This window comes from Aythya marila, assembly GCF_965140915.1.
Source record: "Aythya marila genome assembly, chromosome: 1".
NCBI lineage: Eukaryota > Metazoa > Chordata > Aves > Anseriformes > Anatidae > Aythya > Aythya marila.
The window spans coordinates 146,087,488-146,111,035 of NC_139042.1; the positions used below are offsets into that span (position 1 = coordinate 146,087,488).

The 23,548-nt window shown below is 37.5% G+C and overlaps 1 protein-coding gene across 7 annotated transcripts in view; it reads left to right on the plus strand.

The window, feature by feature from the left end:
- The window catches only part of CHRM2 (cholinergic receptor muscarinic 2), a 111,329-nt gene that overhangs the window by 77,871 nt on the left and 9,910 nt on the right, over positions 1–23,548 (plus strand). For 3 of the 7 annotated variants that reach the window (XM_082763419.1, XM_082763421.1, XM_082763425.1), the window contains one exon: positions 21,874–21,944. The exons of 1 other annotated variant lie outside the window; for it this stretch is intronic. The gene's annotated coding sequence lies outside the window, so the exon portion shown is untranslated. Of the gene's footprint in view, positions 1–6,903; positions 7,025–21,873; positions 21,945–23,548 lie in introns of all 7 variants that reach the window. 3 more of the 7 variants (XM_082763420.1, XM_082763422.1, XM_082763424.1) reach the window with 3 other exon arrangements.

The following is a 23,548-nucleotide window of genomic DNA, read 5'->3' on the forward strand; positions in this document are numbered from 1 at the left end:
TCAGCAAGCAGAGGCTTTGTGTATCAATAGGAAAGCCCATTTCACTAGATGTCCAGCCTGAAAAGAGACAAACAAAAAGTGAACATACCTCCCACTCCATCCAGTACCTTCAGCTGTGGCATGCCATGAAGTTCTAGTGTCTTGAAGACCTCTTCTGCTTGGCACTGTGCAGTTCTGAGTGAGAAACCACCCAGGCTCTGTAGATCTTTCAAGTCTGAATTGTAAGAGAAACTTAGAGTGGGGGATAAAGATAAAATGGACAGAAGGAGGAATGAAATGGAGAAGCTGCTTGCCGTAGACATTAGTATTCAGGTGCCTGAGGTGACTTTGGTTTTAGGGGTGATGTGTTGAACCAACAATTTTCAGGGACAGAAACTAATTCCAGACAAGTTTAACCTGTCTTTGCTTTTGTTTCAAAATCCTTGTTCCTTCAAAGCTTTATGTCATTGTAGTCAATGCCTTCTAATCATCATCCCTTCTAATATAGTGGTTCTGTCCTGACACCCTGCAAGTTCTTTCATTCTCGAGTATTTTGCAGGTTATATTTCTGTAAAAAAAAAAGTTCTAATCTGCCCTTGGTGTAATTAGAGCTGAACTAATTATGGAGGTATCTATTCCCTGAACATCAGTATCATTTTTGGACTATAATATAAATGGAGTGAATCTGTATACCCTCTTCCAATTTGTTGATGGATGAAAATCGGAAGAATCATGTTAACAGTTGACATGATAATACAAGAAGTCTGGCTACTTTCCTGCAAGCCTCTGTGGCTGAACTGTATGTGACCAACCTCAATGGTTCTGTGATGAGCCTTTGCACTGGAAAATGCATCTAAGCTAAATGATCTTTGCAGAGTGCATTCATGTCAAGGCCATTATACTTAGAGAGGAAACAGCTGGTCCTTCAAGGCTTGTATGTTTGGGGCCAGAGATGGACAGCTGTCATTGCTACTGATAAAAGTAATTTGGAAGGGAGGGAAAAGATACACATAATATAATAGAGATGGAGAGGGTTGGCTGTTTGATTCTATTCACCAGTATTCTGTAAGCCCATTAGGCCTGTTAAATTAGTCATTTCTGTAGTTTATACATAAGCTAGTGCTTGTTTGGAAGACAGTGCAGAGTTTAGAAACTTCCCATTTGCTTTATTACAACATGTATGTTAACTTGCAGTAGGGCAAGGAAAGAAAAAAAGGGCTAAGGGCAAGTGTAGGGTCTGTTGCACCTGTGCTTAAAGACAATTTACTTTAATGTGAGCTGTTGTGCCTGAGGAGTTACTCTTGTGGCTGAGGATCACCAGCATAAGGATTCATTGCCATTGTAGATATTCCACTCATATTGTGTCTTGCACCGGGAAAAATCTGGAAGTGAGGCAGATCTGTGAGTCTGATCTGTGCTCCTTAAAATCACCCTCCATGGGCCTTTATATCCATCCTGAGGGTCCCTTTCTTTCAGACTTGTTGCAGTAGGCAACTGGTAATCAACAACAGGTCAGAGATAAGGAAATCAGGACAAGTAGACACTGTTTCTGATTCTGTGATCTATCTGTTATCTTCAGCTCCTAGGAATTAGCATATATCCTGGAATGGAGGCTAAAGGCTGGTAAGTACCTCTGAGAAAACCCTAGAACAGTTAGAGTGCAGCTCCAATACTAAGGGAGCCTTGATTTTTGTGTCCCCTCTGAATATTAAGCCAAGGATCTGAATTATGCTGATTCATTTTTACTCTGTAGCATGTTTTTGTCAGACTCCTACACTGTTTTATGTACAATCATGTGGGTTGCATTTGTATTATCTGACTCCATATTAAATAAGACGAAATGTGTTCCTGCTTCCCTGACTCATTGTACCTGTGAACTTCATAGCATATCTTAGAATCACATAAATACAGAGGCACTAATTCAGGTGGAAGAAGCATCTAGAGATCTCCACTTCCTACTTCCTGCTCAAAGCAAAGTCAGTGACATACTCAGACCAGGATGCTCAGGATTTTACCCATTTAAGCTTGAAAAACTCCAGAGATTAGGCTGTACATCTCAAGGCAACTTGGTACACTGCTTTACTGTCCTCATGATGAAAGAATTTCTCCTTAAATCCCATTAAAACCTTATCCCAATTTCTCATTATCCCACCTTGCACCACTATAAAATGTCTGGCTCCATCTTTTCAGTAACTTTCCTGTAGGTACTGGCAGGCTTCTATCAGGTTACCCTAAAGCCATCTCTCCTCTATGCTGAACAAGCCCCTTAACATTCCCTCATGTGCTGTGCTCTTCAGGATATCAAATGGTATATCCTCCATTCCTGATTTTGGACCTACCTATGGCTTGCTCTCAAATTACTTTCTAAGATGCATCTCCAACAGGACAAAAATATTTTTGGACTAGACATCTCTGCTAGATGCAGAGCAAAGCACAGCTGCCCCTGGGAATATTACATTACCTCTGCTGCTGTGTATGGGTTCAGTGACTGAAGTGTAAGACCCAATCTCCAATCCATCAAGTGTCTTAGAAATTTCCTGTAGTCTCCATTTATTTATTTATTTTGAGTAAAACATATATACCACTGCCTTGTGTCTTTCCTTTTACACAGAGAGGACTTTAATTAGTGCCCTTTGTGTTAAACTATTAGAAGTGGCCACCTGTGGTATCTTGAAGTTATTCATATTTTTAAGTGTTTTTTAAGCATTAGGTCTATGCCACCCAGAGATTTTCCAGCAGGGAAAGAATATTTAGTTGCCTGGCAGCTTTTCCATTACTTTACACCACAGGGGTAGCATAAAGGAACACAAGAAAAGTCAGAATCTAGTACTAATGTTTCTACTACAGGGAATATTATTTCTCCTTTTTTTTTTTTTTGGGGGGGGGGGGTGGGGGGGAGGAGGAGGGAGGAAGGAGGTGAGGGAGTTCAGAATATTTTCCTGTTATTTATTTGTTCTTTTGTCCAATTCACTCAGTATTTATTTATTTATTTATTTTAATTCAGAGAAACACTTGCCCATGGTAGTTATGCAATTTTTCTCTCTTCTGTTTGCAGTAAATGAGATATTTCCATTTCATTCCAGTAGCTCTGATCCTTGCAGCTAATTCCTCAGTTTTAATTCCCAATTTATAAAGGCATGTCTGTTCTCCCTATCTTCTCCGTAGAACAGGTGAATTACAAAGATGGAATTTTATTCCTTAGTTGTTCTGCTGCTTATCACGTCTGTTCTTGTTATTACTATGTCCTTTGTTATGGTGTTTTTGCTATCCTCTGTCATTCACAAAATGCTTTTATCAGCTAAGGATTCCACATTGCTTTATGACTTAAAATGATTATATACGTAGAGATCCATTTGACCATAAACAAACTGCAATTGCCAGCCAGGTGATCTGCAACAGGTGCTTAAAAGTGGGCAAGCATTGTCCAGTAAATACTCTTGAAAAAAAGAAGCCTACAAAGTAGACTGCATCTACAGCTCTGGCATACCCATGAGCACATTGAGCCTCAACCCTCAACCCAGCCTTCTGCTTTGCAGTTTTGTTTTGCCTGAACTTATGTCTGACAACTTCTTGACAACAGTCACGGCCCTCAGTAGTTTTGTATGACCTTATGCTAAGGTGAGAAAGGGGAGTGCTATCTTTCGGAAGCAGGAAGCGCTTGGTTCAACACTATGAATGTTACAAAGGGTGTACCAAAGAAAGACTTTTCCCCTAGGTGATGAACAGAAAACATGATCCCAGGGTAGTTTACAGTAAAGAACACAGGAATATAATTCTGGATCCAATAAAACAATGAACCAGGACTTATCCACAGATACCGATTCTGCTTTGTCTGTTTGTTTGTTTTTTGGTAGAAAAATCCTGAACATACCAAGAGCAACAGAAGTTTTGCTATTGGCATGCACAGCGGTTTTGACCTATTGATTTTTTCAGGGCAATATACCATGGGACTTCAGACTCTGAAACTGGTGTTTGGATGAGTAATGTAGCCTATACAGTAGACCCCTACTCTCAGCACTCTCCAAGGCAGGCTTTCATTGCCAATGTTGATGTGCAGAAATTCACAACTCACTTCACAAAAATTCTGTAATATTCTCCTGTCAGCTGCTGTTTTCATAATCACCCTGATATTTAACTCATTCTTAAGAATACAAACTTGTACAAAAATAGCATGTTTGCAGATTAGATTAGGTGAATCTAATGCAAGCAAATACTGTGTATTTTTTTTTATGAACAGAGAGCGTTGTTAGGTACAGACAGAACTCAGATTAATTCTCTGAATCTCAAAAATAAACAATACAGAGAAACAGACATCAGAGATGCTTCACACTCAACAAGTGTGCACTTTCTGATGGAAACACTGGTTATTGTTAATTAGCCAGTATAATTTGGAATACATTGGATTTGCTATCCTTTGTCTAATATTCACAGTTCTGTCCAAATCCCCTTCTGTTCATTATGACAAGAAGACATATAAACAGTAAAACGATGCATCACAGATAAACTATATCAATAAATATATCAGTAGAGGACAAAAAGGAATTATAAAATTATAAAACTACAGTAGAATATAAATTTGCATTCCATACAAACACATGCACGGATAGACAGATCATACTTTTCAGGAATTGTGGGGTTTTGATTTTCTATCTTTGGCTGTAAAGGTTCTTCTTAAGAAACCAGGAAAAATATTTGTTTTAATAGCTGTTATCTGTAACCACCTTTTGTATTTTCTGGGGCAGCTATGGCCACTATTGGTGTTATAGCAGGTCTTTGAATAAAAAAATGGATGAGGAGATAGCCAAGAAAATAGAATAAGAAAAAAAATGGCAAGGCTGTAAGAGGAAGGAAGGAAGGAAGGAAGGAAGGAAGGAAGGAAGGAAGGAAGGAAGGAAGGAAGGAAGGAAGGAAGGAAGGAAGGAAGGAAAATAAAAGAATCTTACCACCACGTGGGGAAAAATAAATAAATAAATAAATAAATAAATAAATAAATAAATAAATAAATAATAATAATAATAACAACAACAACACAAACAAACAAAAAATATATGCCAGAGATCTCTAACATCAGGATGCATTTGCTCTTTGTTCACAGATTTTCTACATGTGTCCTATGAGAGGAACAGGCACATGGGTATCTTCTGAATAGACAAGTCATGGATGTTTTTAAGAACTATAATTATACTTGTAGTTTGAGACAAGTACATATGAAACTCTTTTGTAGGTTACGTCTCTTTGTATACCTTTGCTATGACTTACAAGTTATGAACACTATTATTCTCTAATTGTTACTTCGGTAATAGCAAGAGACTTCAGACAGTGTAAGGAACTTGCTGTGCAAGGCACTGCCCAGCTGTACAAGAGACAATCCCAGATGAAACCCACTCATAAATTCAGTGAAATTGCACAGTGGCTCATCATACCATGCTTGGTTCAAATTAAGGTATTAGAAGCTAGCAAGTACTAAAGAAAACCACAGGACAGAAGATGCCCATTGGCCCCAAAGATAATGACAAACCATGTTAATGTCAGGAGGGATGAGACCCAATCTTTGAAGTTCAATGAATAGAACACAGGAGCCTATCTGGTTAATGAGGTCCTTCCCCAAGGCTTCCTGTTGCAAAGTACACAGGGGTAAATCCACATTTTGAGAGATGTACTTAACTGCAGTCTCAAGAACTGAGCTGGCAAGGAAAGGCTGTGCCTGGGTAGAGATGGATGTTCATTTTTGAGTGATTTTCATGGAAACCAAGAGAGCTTCTGGGTCACAGATATCCCTGCAGGGTGCCTGCCAGAAACAGACTTTGTTAGTGCTCCTATTGGCCCTGGTGAGGGAAACGGAAAGGGCTTCTATAAATAAGGAAATTTCACCTGCAAGCACTTGCCTTGTATCACCAATGTCTCACTCTGAAGGAAACAGACCTATCAGAGTCAGAACACTGTTACCCACTCAAAGTGGTGAGGCCAAATCGTGTGGGATGATTCTTTCATAGCTGACAAAAGCATTTAGAAATATACTCACAAACATTCAAAACACTTTTTAAACCTCAGTCCTGATTTTAAACTGCCTGGACAGGGGGAGACAAGCATAGCTTATTCACAACAATCTCTCATTCAAGTTTTCTTTTATGTTCTATATGAAAGAAAACTTTCATCTGTTTTTTCTCCCAGGAGACTTTCTACTTGCCTTTCTTGGGCCCCAAGGGGATGAAAGAGGTGAAGCCCCAAAACAGCATGTCTTGGCTGTTCAGGAACAAGAAATGACATATTGCCGTGAGCGCTCTTGAGTTCATAGGCTTAAGACAGTTCTTGAGTTCATCGGCTTAAGACAGTCATATGTGCATATCCTAAATATGAACGGTTTATCTAAAATGAAGTACTAAACTTCTTGTTGTTCCTTATCATCAATACCTTTGTGAGCTTGATTATAAGCCCCAAACATTGTTTTCTGAGCTTCATTTGCAGAAAGTAAAATCTGAAACACCTCATCACTTCCTGTAGATGTCCTTGTAAAATAAAAGCTTTTGGCTCACCCATCCACATTTACTTTATAAGCTTGACTTTTATACCAACAATAGCAAACACGGGCAGATTAAACCACTTTCTGACCACAGGAGACTGCAAAACATAACTATGAAAACCAAACATTAGTATGAAAGCCATGAACTTTTCCTCCTTTTACTATGTTGCCGTTATTCCTAGCCAAATACCAATACACTCTTTGTATCAGAATACGTTGGATTGTTATTTACTTGTTCTCAGAAATCATCCTCGTTCCCACTATTGAAAGAACAGAAGGTATCTCAATCTGTGGGCAACAGGGACATAAAAAATTCAATGGAATGCCTCAAACTCAAACTGCTATTTGAGTTTGAAGTCCATGCGTATTTATACAGGAATTTAAAGCATATTGGTTCTGTTTAGTTCAGGTCAAATTGCATCAGTTTCTCACTGTCTGGAGCACTGAGCCATTCATGTAGAGCATCAAACCACCTTCACCTGTGAAGACTACAAGACAGCAAGGAGAGATTTTCCCAGGAAAAATGTAAGAGTTCTGTTCTCTTTGTCTTTTTGCCAAATCAGTAGTTGAAAATAATCATGAACTGTGTTGCCATGTTTCATTATAAACAGATTGTGTAAAAGTATGGGGCATAAATAAAGTAAATCACAAGACCCAACAGGAGTAGCTAGAAAAGACATTTATCTTGTTACCAGGAATAATAGTGTTATTTGGGAAAGCCATCTTTTGGGTGCTTGACTTTATTTGCACATGTAATATAATTCAACTATGCTATCTTTGATCTAAATGGATTACATATTTGTAATACCTACCATGAAGGTAATAAAAGAGAGAATTAATGCACTTCTTTGTAATGTGTAAGTAAGGAATTGTGCTGTATTTTTCCACATCCCTTACCTTTTTTGTCCTTTGCCTGTTTCCAACTTCTGTGAATAAATAAGACATCTCTTGTGTGAAGTCTTAGAAACATACGCAAGACCATTGGAGCAAATAAAGCAGCCATGGTACCAGTCTTTCTTTCCTTTCCATCTCAGCAGAGGGTTCCCAGGCCCCCAGGAAACATCTCATGCAGGAGTATGAGAATTAGGAAGATACGCATTTTTTTTACCTAGTTGTGCTGTCATTCTCCATTGATCACCTAGCTAATGATGACAGTCAGCATGGACTGTAAGCTGGTAACATGAGGCAGGAAGTTAGACACCATTTTGATAAATATTGGATACCGTGTTGATAAATATTTCCTTGCCATCTATTCCTGTAAGGACCAACCTTATCACACAGTCAAGCCAATGCCATTTTCATGTTTCTGTTGCACCTGTTTTCAGAAACAGCAGACCCTCACAAAATCCCCCATGGAATAATAATAACAACAACAAAAGTAATAATAATGATGATAATAATAATAATAATAATGTTAAATGTTCTTCCAAATATCTAAGAAACTGATATGACAATACAGAAAATGTACTGGCAGCAGGTTATTAAGCTGGTATTAAGATGAGGTATTCAGATAATATATTGTATCTTATGCAGAAGCCAAACTAAGTTACTTCCGGAGATTTATTTTCTATTTGTCAAAACATTAATAACTGCATAGAATCAACTTTTACTTTAGATCTTTTTCTGGAATAATTATTTTCTCAGGACAATATAAAATAGCTACCAAGAGTTTTACTACTTGGTTTATTAAAATGGTCATCATTTAGATGAAAAATCACAATCTGCTAAGATTTGAATTGTTTATAATGTTTAGAGAGGTAAAGAAGAAAGCATACCTTGAATTACATGGTCTGAATTATGCAAACCTCAGACAATTAAGAAGAGAATAAATGATGCTGTCAATGGCATGGTGGGCTGAGTGGCATTTACTTAGGATGACCAGCATCATTATGAGTGGATACAAAATTATTATAGATGTCTGTAAAGAGAGATGAGTGACATTTTAAAATATTCATTTGTGAAATAGTAAATGTAAAGAAGCAGATAATTAAATTTAAAGGGCATTTTCTAACCATAACATTAGAAAGCCTAGGAGGTTAAACATTAACCTGACTGTAAACCTCTCTATTACCTCTCCCTACAAACAAAAGTGTCTGTGTTTTAACCATTCAGTGTCATTCTGTGTATCAACCATTCAATATCATTGTATTGTATTTCTCAGACTAAAACACAAAGATCCCAAACTCATTAAAAATATATAAAAAATCTAATCCTAATGTATGTATGTTTTTTACATTGTCTGTCTTCCCCTTCCTCTATCTCTCCCCCACTCCAAAAAAAAAAAAAAAAAAAAAAAAAAAAAGAAAACAACTTGAATATTTTGAAATTGACTGAATTAGAACTGAACATCATTTGCACCTAGAAATAGGAGGAAACATCATCTCAAAGATGTTGCCTAAAGACTGGAAGGACACCAACAACTTTCAGAGACTTTCCTTATTTACTTTATGAGTCCTGATGTGAAAAAGCCTGAGAGTCACTACCTTGGACATCATTCCAGCTTGTCCCAAGGAGCCTGCTTATACTATGAAAGTCACCTGCCTGCACTTTGACAAGCCACTTTAAGATGACTGCCTGTGGATTAGGATCACACAGTTTTCTCCCTGACTGTGTGTTCTTTGTCAAGTAAGAAGGAAAAAATAACCTACTGAGAAGCAGCTATACCAAAGTATCCTAAGCCTGTTATATCATGAACTGGAAAAAATAAAATAAAATAAGGTGGGGGGTGACACAACACAATAGACATTCTTTCTCTTTTTTTTCTCCAAACATTTCCTTTAGATGTCCCTTTGAAGTCACAGTCTTATAATGTGAGTAACTGAGAACAAGAAGCTGTGAAATGTGCCTTTGAGCCATACACTTCTAAACGATTATCACAAAGCATACATGACTGGGGTACATGACATCTTCAAATCAGTGTGGTGTCACTGAGGCTTTGTTCAGTCTCAGACTCTTAGAGAAACTGAGAAACAAAAATTTCTGTAAAGAAAAATTAGGTAGATGTTCCTCTCATTCCTCCCATTCTGTTTCTACCTTCCCACCCGGTCATACCACTGCTAATGAGCACAGCAGCTGTGTTGGTGTAATTTGCTTATGAGAAAAAAATGAACATATATTACATACATTCTATATTTAATATAATTATTTACTATATATACATAAATTAGGTAAGGATACCACTTTATTTTCCCCTCAGCACTGTCATTTCTAATACTGAATATTGCCACTTCTCTGCTGTTCTATTACTATCCCTTCAATCTAACCTCACAATACACCATTCTTTTTACTTACTAAATAGAATTTCTTCTCAGATGGATCTGATTCACTTCAGAGTCAAACACAAGTTTTGGCAGAGCACCTCAGTCTTGACTGGCTACATGTGATGCTCTACTCACAGATCTGATGCATTTCTCATTCAAAACAATTTCCATTACTTCTCTTACATAACATATAGGGTAGTAATATATAGGGTACAGTGCTCTAGTATTAATTCTCATCAAACAAGGAGCAAAACTGGCTCTCATGATTTTGGAACCGTCAGTCCTGAAGTAACAGTTTCTTGCAAAATTCAGAAAAAAAAAAAAAAAAAAAAAAAAAAAAAAAAAGATAAAGGTTAGGATAGTTTCTATAAGCTGTATGGAAGAACTTATTCTCATCATCACCCAATATTTATTTCAAGTGGGAGGATAGCACCATAGTGTGTCATCACAGCATCAATTCCTGCTAGACCCTCTAGGAGGTTTCTGTAAGACTGCATGAGCCCTTTCACCTTTCTGCATTTGGAATTATTCAGAGGAATGGGAGCTGGGCACTGCCAGCAAAAGGAAGAAGCTAAAGAAAAATGAGAAGATGAGGAAAACAATACAGTGTAACCTAAGAAAATGTGACAGTGTGACAGACTGATCTGAACTGCAGAATAGGGAAGAATATGATGAGAAAAGTGAGAGAGGCTGAAGGGGAACCAAGTGCTGCACTAGGCTGAAAGTTAAAAAAAAAAAAAAAAAATGAAGCTACAAGAGTGATGTGGGTCTGTCTCAGAACATAGACTACAGTCATATCTGAGGGAGAAGTGTCCATGTTAAGGAGAGGAGAGGAGATGTGGGTCAGCACTTAGTAATACAGCAAGCAGGGAAGGGATGGAGACACAAAGACAACTCAAATCCCCAGGACGTGACTCTATGGAAAGCTGCAGCTGTTCCGTGGTGCTGAGCTGTGCCTCTGCCAACTCATCTGAGACAGCAGGGACATAGTGTTCTGGACACCAGGCTGCAGGGGTCCCAGGAGTTCAGTAACACATCTCCTTCACTGTTTACTTCATGTAATTTCTTTCAATTGTATGTTTGCATGACTTGTATTCACAAGGGATCACAAGCAAGAATACAGAAATCCTAAAAAAATGCAATTTGCAATGGTTTCAGCCCCTCTGAAATAAGCTTTACCTTGAGATAAATACCTAAATCCTGCTGGTATTATCTGAATCGCATACCGTTTGGAGGCAGACCCATCACAGAATTGATTGTCAGGGGTCCTGGATCTAAAATCATGGCTTTTTTGCAGAACTGAACAAGAAAAGAATGACAGGGAAAGAGGGAAGTAAGTTAATATCCACACCATAAATATCAGCATAGGAAACAGCAATAGCAATCTACAGAGTGAAAAATCATCTCTATAGAAAAACTGAATATATTACTATTCGTAATTAGGGAATGAAGTATAACTTTAAATAAATCATTTCAACCTCCTTCTCCAAAGAGATTATGGTGATCAAGTCTCAGTAAATGACAGCAGGATATAAGAAATGAAATGTTTGAATGACTTTTGGAGGTGAAATTTCAGATCCTCAAGTCACTCAATGCTTTGAGACTTTTGCTCAATAAGCAAGAAACATAAGGGACTGCTCATCAATGTCTCCATGGGCTGGCATGGAATAACACAGGCAGCTACTGAAACTAAGCAGAAAACTTTTTTTTTTTTTAATCTGTGTGAAACTTTCTTAATATTTTTGTTATTGTTATTTTGTTTTTTTATTGGTATTTTGTTTTGTTATTGAACCATAGAATCATTAGGGTTGGAAAAGACCTCCAAGATCATCTGGTCCAACCATCCCCATACCACCAATATCACCCACTAGACCATGTTCCTAAGCACCAGATTCAACTTTTCCTTCAACACCCCCAGGGACGGTGACTCCACCACCTCCCTGGGCTATGCCCAGCTCCCCACAACTTTCTTTCAGGTGGTTGTACAGAGCAATAAGGTCTCCCCTGAACCTCCTGTTCTCCAGACTGAACAAGCCCAGTTCTCTTAGCTACTCCTCATAAGACTTGTGTGGAAATGTTTCACTACTTCAAAGAAGCAGTTCAAAGCAAAATTTAAATTGGCCTGATTCAATACCTTGAATTGAGGGTATTTTATTTAGGAGGTTTACATCATGTGTTTGTTTGGTTTCTTTTCTTTTCTTTTCTTTTCTCTGGAGAAAAGGAAGGTGAGGAGTTAGAATGGGCACTGGTGTTCAAAGAAATTCTTAGAAATATTCATTTGTGTTGTTATTCACTTCAGTTCTAACAGAAAAGATGAAAATTATTTCATTGAACAATAGGAAGTGTCAGGAGAACTGAAAACCATGTAAATTGTCATTACATCCAGAGGTTGTAGAAATACATTCATATTTTTCAAAGAGCCCAGGTGAACACTCTTGCAGAACTCTTCATTTCTCTTGCAGTGACTCTTGCTTTCTCTTCATTTACTTCCTTTCTTCTTCATTCACGGCTCAGTCTGGTCATCAGCTTTTTTTTTTTTTTTTTATGATTTCTTTCTTGTTTTCATTTCATTTATTTTCTCTTCCTCCACACTTCCCGGTAGGTCTTTCTTTAGGCCCATCAAATATGGTTGTGCTGCACAGAGGTATGTTGCAATGCAGCAGTTCTTACTGAGCAATTCTTCTGCTGTTGCATGGCACAATGGGAGGGATTTAATCTCAGACATGACACCCCAGGGAATCAGCAGTTTGATGGAGGACATTGTTCTCTAAGAATATTACTAGATGGTACTCCTATCTAGAGAGTATTTCATTTCCCATAAGCTTGTTTTACCATCAAGCAATGATTTAAAGAGTTTTGAAGAAAGATGATATTAGATTGAATGAACTGGGCCATGTGGTGACATTGCAGAAGAGTAGTCTTTTCTTCCTCAGATAAGTTCACTGTAGAAAGCTGGTCTCAGGTAAGGAAGCAGAGATGGCAAACATGCAGAAAACAGCAGATAAGTCTGCTGAAGGAAAGGAGTGAGTAACCTACAGCACAATTATGAAATTTCAGGATATTAATAAAAACAGTTTGAGATCCTCAAAACCAGAAATGGGATAGCAATTGACTTCATACATGTCAAGTAAATCTAGCAACAGTCTTAGTGAAGCTGACGTAGTGTTTCTGCCATGAAAGTAAAGTATGCCCTATAGTAAAATATAACAGCACTATTCCTGAATTTCAAAATCAAAAAATTTGTCAGAAGTTTTTTTTTGTTTGGTTGGTTGGTTTGGTTTTTAACTCATCTTGGAATAAGAATGAGATGTGGAAGGAACATAATTTACATTTATCACCATGACCCAGTAGCAGCTCTGTATCTCTTTGTCTTCCTTTCTGAAGTGAAAAGAGCAATGTGCAAAATCCTCTGTGGAAAATCACTTTTTTCTACATACCTGTTTCCAAGCAGCTCCTGTGACAGGGGCTGGGTTATAGGGTATCAGGCTTAGTAGTCATAAGCTACTATCAAGCTTTACATGATAGAGAGGCTGAAGCCATAGTACTCGGGAATAGTTTTCTGTGCAACCTTTTCATGCCTCACAGTGCAGATCTGCAAATCTATTTACACAATAATTGCCTGTTTTTCTCTATACTGTGTTAGTTATTACCCCTCAGGCTTTGAATAGTTTGGGTTTCAAATAGTCACATTTAGCAATTTTGAAAGCTTGCATTTCAAATGTTCCTGTTTTATTTTTTTTTAGTTTTTAAAAGCATGCAAGAGGTCAAAGTTTGAAATGATCAAGCTTTGTAATGTCTCTCTAAAAAATCAAAATAAGTAGAGAGCTTGAGACTATTTTCTTATGCATTCCAACCTTCCTGGCCCAATGATGCTAAATATAATTTTAACAGAAGGTACATGGTCAGAGACGAGTCCCCCAGTTTCCTGTTATTAAGTTAACCTTGTTAAACATTACATTATTGTTTAACATAAGATAGGGGCTTCTGTTAATGCCATGGTGAATTATTAATAGGCAAAGCTAAGGTATTTTACCTTGTTAAGTGTAACTGCAGTGTGTTGAGACCAATATCTGGAGCCATGCATCAGAGCTAGAATTAGACATGGATTTCTTAAACCTGTAGTGGAGCAAAAATTCAATTAGTCTGCAACAGGCCAGTGTAATTAAAGTAGGTAGCAGTCATTTAGCGAAATGTGACACAGTCAGAGACTTAGAGGGCTTATAATAATGTAGTAACTGAACATAAAAACTACAAAAAAAAAATAAAATTCTAAATAAACATTGCCTCTCTTGGCAAAGAATATTTAATCTTTGAGGTTCTCTGTCCACAAAAGGGGAGATGATCATGCAGTCTCACTGTAAACATGCATAGCTGTGATCAACTATGTTTATAATTAGCTATATCAAGCACTTCGTCTGAGATTTTAAAGCATTCTATGAGTGTAAGTACTGTTACCATATTTCCAGAAAGGAGAGGAACACAAACTTGTGTATGTATTGGATCTTATATCTCTTTCACAAAAACAAAACAAAACAAAACAAAAAATCTCAGACTGCAGAATGGACATGGAAATATGGATTCAGTTATGGAAATATTCAGTTATGACTTTTTTCTGGTAAGGTATAGAACTAATTATGTACTTTCACCATTTCAGTACCATTACCTTAAATTGGTCTGCAGAAATCCAGACCAAAAAAAATAAAATAAAAAAATTTAGTTGCCCTCTAAGAAACAAGTTTGAACTAGAATACAATATATGCTTAAATACTTGCAAAGATTTTGGGCCAAATCCTTTTATATTTGAGTCAGTTTTCTTCTCTATACTTCTAATCTATGTCTTAGGTAAGCTGTTAAGTAAGATGGAAGATGTGTAAAAATGCCCTAGGTTAATGGACACAGAAATTGAAGGGATTAGATTTTAAAGCTCTTCAGTACTTCATATAAGAGTGACCATAATGGACTGATAAGAACTCTAAAAGGCATTTGCTGAGCAAAGATACTTCCAAAGAAGGTTTTGGGATAAGCTAGAGACATCTCACAAGTGAGCCTGCTAGATCTAAGTGAGTGAATAAGGAAATCACTGATAAAAGCAGCATGCTAGCACCACTTCCAATCAAGGGAAAATGAAAGATTTATTTATTTTTTTTTAACTTCAGTAAGAGTCTCTTTGAGCAATATATTAATATTCCTGACAGAGACACTGCTGAATGTTGCAAAATTTGCAGCAAACAGTAGGAGCCTCCACTGTCCACTCCCACTGTTAAGACTCATAAAATAAGTTTATTCAGGGTCCCACAAGGACCTCCAAACCTTGGAGGGATTTGCAGAGATTCACTGAAATCACAGTCACAGTATCTTTACTGAACACACTGGCAGGATGAGTGGTTTAATCAGCAGTTCTTTGAGAGACCCCATTTACTGTCTTATCATTCTTTACTATTTTTTCATTATCAATATTTTTGCAGGCTTTGGCAGAAAAAAACTCTTTCAAACTAGGAAAAAAAAACAAACACCCACAAACATAAAGAACGTGTAACTTTTTCTTTTCTTTTCTTTTCTTTTCTTTTCTTTTCTTTTCTTTTCTTTTCTTTTCTTTTCTTTTCTTTTCTTTTCTTTTCTTTTCTTTTCTTTTCTTTTCCATATGTATAAATTTTAAATAAGGGATTAATTTCTGTTATGTATTCTGTTATATCTCCAGGTATTCAGAACAAATTATGAGCTTGTTTCTCTCAGCCTTCTGAGAGAACCCTCACCTCTTCCCTAGCTTTGCTGCTTGTCACCCAGAAACTTTGTGTAGCTCTCATAAGGTTTTTCTATTTAAAAGTACAGGCATGATAGCTGATATGAAGATAATGAACTGCTGTGCCTCCAGTTCAAACTGGGCTGCAGAGAGAAAGCTTACCTATAATGGCTCTGTTCCTTCAGAGAATAAATTCTGGAATCTAATGAACTCCAGTTCAATCTTAACAGAAAACAACTTTTTTTACCAAGGGAACCTTTCCCAGGACTATGAATATTTATAATTTTAGGCTGAATTCTGGTATGGATATTTTAACAAAGTGCTTGAAGAAGATAGTAGTAGTCAGATAAAATTTTCCTTGCTTGGGTTGACTGGTGTAAGGAACTTCAGTCAAATTCCAACAACAGTAGTACAGTGCAGGAACGGAAAGAGAAATAATTCTTCTGGACTCTTTATAGCCTACTCTGCAGTTGAATCATGCTCAAAGTGATGACTAAATAAAACTGGTTGTAGTGCATAAGTGCAGGCCTGAGCATGTATGTCTGTGCAGTGGGTACCACAGTCTAATTATACCTCAGTAGTCAGCCTGTTTGCTACTAACAATAAATCAAACTCTAATGGTTTCCCAATTTTATCAAAATATATCTCTGATCCTTATTTATAATAAAATGTATATTGTAATAGAATTTAAATTGTAATAGAATGTAAATTGTAATGAAATGTGGGGCTTCTCTACCTGAGATACTTCAGTTACATCTAATTTTTCAGCACATACCGAGTCCATACTACTGATGAAAATGACTGCTTTGCGTGGTAGCTGCCTTTGTGTGCCTCTAGGTGGAGATCCTATCCATTTAACTCAGCCCTCTGGAGAGAGCAGTGGGATGCTTCAAAAGGTAGATAGCAAATGTAGGCAGCTGCTTTGAAAAAACCTGCTTAAGTTACAAATTAAATGAGGAAGGTAGACAGACCACATTAAAAAAAAAAATAAAAATGTATTTTTTTTCCTGACATTTGTCAGATACTTGTTAATATCTTTTTTATTATTTTTTTTTTCCTTATGAGCTCCCCATGCCAGGTATTTGTTTCATTGTCTGTGTGTAGTGCATATTCTAGTCTCTTACTCACATTTTGAGCTAGACCCTGCAGCACATGATGAACACAAATAGGCAGAACCTAGGAGAATGGGAGAGGAGGGGTTCACTATCATAAGATGCCAATTATCAGCAGAGTTATTGCACAGTTTCCACTGCAGGAGTTGGCCGATATGACATCTGGTACATCGACGTATTTCTTAGCTTTAGGCTTTTTGTTATGTTTCAATTTTTACTTCCTTACTCAGTGATTAGAGATGAGTGGTGACATCTTTGTACTAGGACACTGCAGGGGGCAGTCTTGCTGAATGTTTTTATATGGAGGATGAAGAAGTCACGACTTTCAGATGCTTTATTCATGTTATACCACCTTTCAAATGATGGATAACATTTTCTGAGATCTATACAATTCACAGTTTCAGCTTTACACTGCCTATATATAAATGTATGTTAAAGAGCTGTAGCTCTCTGCAGCTGCAGATACACTTTGAACACTCTCTTTAACTAGAGAACCCCAGTTCCCTAGTTAATTGGCAATGTGCACTGGGGGTGTGGACTAGGCTATGCATGGATATCATACAGAGAGGGCTTAAAAATAGCTTTTAGTTATGGATCATTGTTACACAACTGCATCTCTTCTTTTTGCACAGCCCAGCATTATGGGTTGTGAGATTCCTACAAGCCCTGCCCCATCCTCAGTTGACATGACATCTGGCTGTTCACTAGGGGCTTTTTCTTGCCTAACCAACCCCCTAAAGGAGTTCTGAAAATGATGTTAATAAAGCTCCCAATAAGTTTTCCCATTCCTTCTCTTCATTTCTTTTTTTACTCCTTACTTCACCTTGGACATGTAGTGACACCCATTTGGAAGGCACTGAGGTGTCAGCCTCATGTTCCAGGATACTGTATTTTCAGCTGCTGTAAACATCAGGTGAAATGCCACAGAAACCAGACAATGTTGAGGACCTGAGGATAACAGCAGTAACCTCTTCCTTTCCCCTTAAAAACAGATTCATATTGTCTTTCTTACTCCAAAGACTTTGTGCTCGGATTTCTGTGTTATAAACTTCTATTGATCTCAACAACTAGATTTCCAGCTCCCCACACCCCAGCTACTGGGGAAAAAAAAAAAAAAAAAAAAAAAAAAAAAAGGTCCGTTTTAGTTTTCTAAAGCTAAAGGGATCTGAACTATTTACTTGCCTGAAATGTAGCAAATACAAATTGAAGTCTTTTCAGTTGCTTTTCTGCAAATACCCTCCAGTGTGTAAATAGCTTTTCTAGGTTGAGGTGCAGAATACTGAAGGTGATACTCAAAGGGAATGAACTACTGTACTCTGTATGTCTTACTGTATGGGCAACCATATCATATACATGTATGTGTACTTTGGTACAGTTCCACAGGAGCAAAGAGAAAAGCCTTGCCGTATCTTTGCCACAAGGCTTGGCTTTTTGCACACTTTGGGAGCAAGTGTTACTTATATCAAATCCTAGCAAGAAGAAGGTGACACATGAGTGACGGCACTTCTAGTCACAGAATCATAGAATATCCCAAGTTGTAAGGGACCCACAAGGACCATTGAGTCCAACTCCTGCCTCTACACAGGAACACCCCAAAATCAGACCAAGTGTCTGAGAGTGTTGTCCAAACACTTCTGGAACTCTGGCAGGCTCGGCAGGCTACTGCCCTGGAAGCCTGTTCCAGTCAGTGCCCAATTACCCTCTCAGTGAAGAACCTTTTGCTAACATCCAGCCTGAACCTTCCTTGTCACAGCTCTATGTCTTTAGTCCAGGAAGTAAAAATCCCTTTTTGTGAATCAGAAACTGTTAGATAAAAACATGACTGTGAAGCTTATTTTTCAGGTTTGCACAGTGCATTAAGTTGCAGGATTTAAAGTGGAATAATGTCAGCTGCCCAAAGACAGAACACAAATACTCTCTTGATTATCCAGGCCCTGAAAAATAAAGCCATACCTACAGCCAAAACTATACTTATAGGAAGATAATAGAGTAATTGTCTTAGTACCATTGGGTGACTATCAGCACAATAGTAATAGTAACAACAGCACAAATTTAGTAGAAATACATAATTATCCAGATCTTTGAGGAAATTGCTTCTTTTTAGTTGTTTCCTGAAACTAGAGCAATTGTATTTTTGTGTATGCTACCTATACTTTCCATTGTGTGATTCTGAATACAAACCAGTTGGGCCTATGACAATATATTCACCAGTTTTAGACTCTTGGAACAGCAGTGAGCAAGATGTGTTTAAGTGCTGTACAAATCTTCAGGCCCTGACAATAGCACTGAGGCAGCAATGTTGATGCCAACACTGCCACCTACTCGAGTAAAATTTCCCACTGCTTTTGAGGGAGTATTTATGCTATTTTGTGTTACTGACACAATGTTAGTTTGCTTTTGTTAAAGCTCCATGACTCTGATTTCTTTATTGTTTAAAGATATGCACAGAAACTCTTTATTTCACCCTTAAGCACTCTTTAGGATGAGATGGGGAAAAGTAGATGCAGGCAGTCCCACAAAATATCTTTCTTTTTTTTTTTTTTTTTTTTTTTTCTGCTAGGATGTGATTATTGTTGATTGAGAGGGAAAAAAAAAAGTGTATGAAAATAAGAAGAATGGACCACACAGAAGCAGTAGTATTTTCCAAAGCAGTTTCTAGTTTTAGATGGATTGCAGAAGGTAACCCATGCAGTGAAGACATTAGTCTTCTGATATTTGGGGATTTTCTGAAATGTATTTTTTACCAATAACCCAGACAAGATCTATCACTTCTCTTGAAGTCTGTAATAAATTCTGACAAATGTGCATAGTATATTTGTCATCGGCTTCGGGTTTTTGTTTCTCTCTTTTTTCACACTGTGGCTTTAAATGGAGCCAAGAATGAATTTAGAATCAAAACCAGTGCAGTTCAGAATCAAAATCAATTCAGGGAAATATACAAAACTTTCTTCTTGCTACAGAAAAAATAAAATCCATTTTGCATATGTTTGGAATGGAGACAAACTGGATCAAAGGGGAATAACAGTTAGAAAATATTTTATTTTTGTTTAAGAGTTGAATGCTGAAAAATGCTTAAAGTAACAATGCACATAGATTGCTGGGTATTCCAATTTAAATCTTCAATATAATTTTCAGGTATAGATTATTTGCTTCCTCTTTCATGTCTTGACCTTTTTACACTTTCAGAGGATTGAAAGAAGCCATTAAATCCTTATGATATTTAACTTTGCAACATAACATAACATAAAGGAAGGATTTATCTAACAAACCTTGACAGCCATAGCGTATCAGTCATTTTTTTTTCAGTGTAAACAACTCCATAGTCTGTTTTGTGACAGATGTTGATGATTTGTTCTCAACAAAAAATTATAATGATTGCATCAAGATACATCTGCACTAAAGGGAATGGATCCTGTCAGGACAAGTGGAAAACAGTCAAGTCGGCAGGATGTAATTGATAAGTACCTTCTGTGTGCAGTTCACAATCTGAAGGGCAATATCTAGCCTTTACCACTTCCCTTTGCCTTCCCTTTTTTAGTCTGAATACCCCCAATGGCGTCATTTTGGTTCCTCACCCTTACCACAGTTCATATTTCCAATGAAATGGTTTACAGAAATAAATTTATGCACTAGCCCTTTGTTTTGCTGTTCCCAGTGACTGCTAGGGAGATAAATGAAGGACTGAGAAGCAGACCATGGCTGCCAGCATGCTCTGTGAAAGTATACTCCAGCCTGTGCCAGCCTATGCTGTGTTTTGAGTGAGGATGGGGATCCAGGTCAAACCATCTGTACCCTGCTTCTGCCTGTCCTGGCAGGCACTAACAGTAAAAAAGACCTGGCATCATACTACGCCAAAAGCGTACACTCTGTGAAACCCACTAAATCCCCCCATTCTGTCCCCAGCCCCAACCACAGAAAGGACAGGAATAATTTTCAGCAGTGCGAAAAAGCTCTTTAGAGAAGAGAAACTACTGTACTGAGAATGTTTCCCAACCACTTATCAAATATCAAACAATTAATTTTTTATATGTGGATTTCTCTGCCTTGGATATTTTCCATGCAATTATTATGGTGTTTACATTCCACAAACTCATATATTATAATATATATTTCAGAAAATGAACTTGGTTGTTTTCCAGGTCACAAGAGAAGCTTCTTGCCTTTTCTGGCTATTCTCTGTTTAGCAAGAATGCACTTAGTATACAAGAATAAATTATGGTAGCCCATGGGAGTCAGTGCCATATTGTGCAACTCATAGAAATACCCATGGGCTTGCAGAAGAGAGCTCTGTTTGTTCAAGAACAAGATCCGGTACTTCTCATAATGGGAGGTCATATTACCTTAAAATGCCTCTGCCTGTAGGTCTGCCTGATGAGTAACATCTGTTCCCATAACAACTGCCTCTCCAGCAGGAGAGACAGACTCTGTGGCATGACAAAAATAAAAATAGTCCACAGTACTGTTCTGAGGGAGCAAGCGGCCCAGCCCCAGTAAGGGAGAGAAACCTCCTTACAGGTGTGATTCAAACCCTACTGGGGCCAGCAGGAAACAGTCCAGCAGATTCAGGGCATCTTGCATTAGGAGGTAAGAATATTCCTGTCTCTGCTCATATGTGTAGAATGGTAGTTCTATACAGAGTGATGAGAGATGTCGGTTGAAATCAAATGTTCTGTAAGTTCTCATCAGCATACACAGGAAAATGTGATTCACTTTACAATCATATTGACACAAGAAAAGAAATATTTTACTGTCATATGTGATGGCAGAATTCACCTCTGTGTTTTTCCATACCTAGGAAAGCCATGGCAGTCAATTTAATTTGCAGTGTAGGACTATCAGTCTTCCTATGACAGGACAGCTTCATGCAAAAGGAAATAATTGAGAAAGGGATTCCTCTGTTTTACTTCCATTCAGAAGAATACAGTGAAATTCTATTCTTGACAAGTAAAACCAGGTTTTAGCTCTCATTCAGCTTCTTGCACCCCAGATAATAAAATCAGGGGAATTACCAATATTTCCATTGAAACTGGGTAAAAAATTCAGCTGAGAAAATTTAGGAATAAAGTTAACTGGGAGGTAGTAATTTGATTTCACAAGTTTCAAGGTTTTAAAATGAATTTTAGTGCTCCAGTGGAATAAAAACAAAATTCTTAACATTTTGTCACAATGAAATTGTAGAGAAACATCTGTCTTCTTATCGTAAAGCTTTTTTTTTTTTTTCCTACTCAGATTCTCTCTCACCCTCTTCCCTTCTTTTTCCAGCTTCTCTTGCTCTCTCTCTCACTCTGTCACCAGAGGTAGCTGCCGAACCCTGGATCACAAACTCTTTTCAGGTGAAATATTTTTGAAATCAATACATTTTTGTGGGTTATTTCATCTTTTCATCAAAAATGCTTTTGGTCAAAAATGTTCATAAACAACCCTGCTTGGAAGAAGTCCCCAAAAATTGATAGCTTACACATCTGGCTGGATAGCCAGCTGCTCAACTGTGAGGCTGGGGCTGAAAAATATATGCTGAATTGCTGAACTGAGAGTCCTATAGATTAAAGACGTCTGGGGTATTCTCATGTCTATTTTTTGAACCAAGAATAAATTCTGCTGCATTCCCCTTGGAATGTCTTACCTTGCAAAACACGTATTTAAATAAGCATTTCTCCTCACAGCTTTTTGTTTCTTTGAAACTCATCCCAAGGATTTTAGGGATGTACCTGTGATTAACTAGTAGGAAAAAGTGTCTGTCTAGCCTTATGTTCCTATATTTATCATGTGCCCACCTCACCATGGAACTGGCTAAAAAATCTCATCTGTTTTAAAAGTAAAGACAAATGCATAAGCCTTATCTACTGCCAGTCATATCTCTTTAAGTAAAAATTGTGAGATTATGAAGTCCACTCAACCAGAGAACCTTCACCCTGGTGTAGCATCTTGACTTTTCCACAGAAACGGACTTGCTTATTTTTCTTAGAGTTCACAAGGGTTTTTGCTGTTGTGCTGACATTTCACATCATCTTTTTCCTTTTGCATCTGAAAGAAAGTATGCAGTTCTAAAATGACAATGAAAATGCTTCGCTCCAAGTGACATGGAGCATCAACAGGCTTGTCACAGAGAACAGAGAAGTATTTCCCTGAAGTATAAAGGAGCCAAACATAATATAATATTGTTTTTTTCAGTCTTCATTAGATTGTACCCCCACTTTTAGAATCTCAGTCTTAAAGAAGTGATAACCTATGGGTGGGAAAAAAAAAAAAAAAAAAAGGAAAAAAAAAAAAAGGAAAATATTCCAATTAGAAACAATCTAACTTCTCTGTCACATCTGGCCTTCATGCCTCAATAATCCCTTGAGCAGAGCTCATAAATAATGAGAGCTAGGAGACTGGCTGTACAATTCCAGTGCATTCTATTGATTTCCAAGGGATGCACAAAAGGATAGTACATATCCTTAAGGCAAAAGCATTTGCTGTTTTGTTGTTCTTCTATCAAATATATATTGCTAGTATTTTAATTAAAATTTATTGAGTACTGCCGATAGGTATACAGGGCACAAAAAGAGTTGTTCTGTATGAACAGAACTGATTTTATCTGTTTCTTTCTTTACCCTTTCCCTGCTATCCATTTTATACCTTTTGTCATAGCTTTGTGTGATATAAATTAAAAATATTATGATTTAAAATAAATAAATAAATGAGGCAAGTACAAGTGAGCAAGCATCAAGAATTTGTGCCTCGTGACAGGACGAGGGGGAATGGGCTAAAATTGCGCCAGGGGTTTTTTAGGTTGGATATTGGGAAAAACTTCTTTACTGAGAGGGTTGGAATGGGCTTCCCATGGAAGTGGTTGAGTCACAATCCCTGGAGTTCTTTAAAAGACATTTAGATGTAGAACTTAGTGATATGGTTTAGTGGAGGACTTGTTAGTGTTAGGTCAGAGGTTGGACTC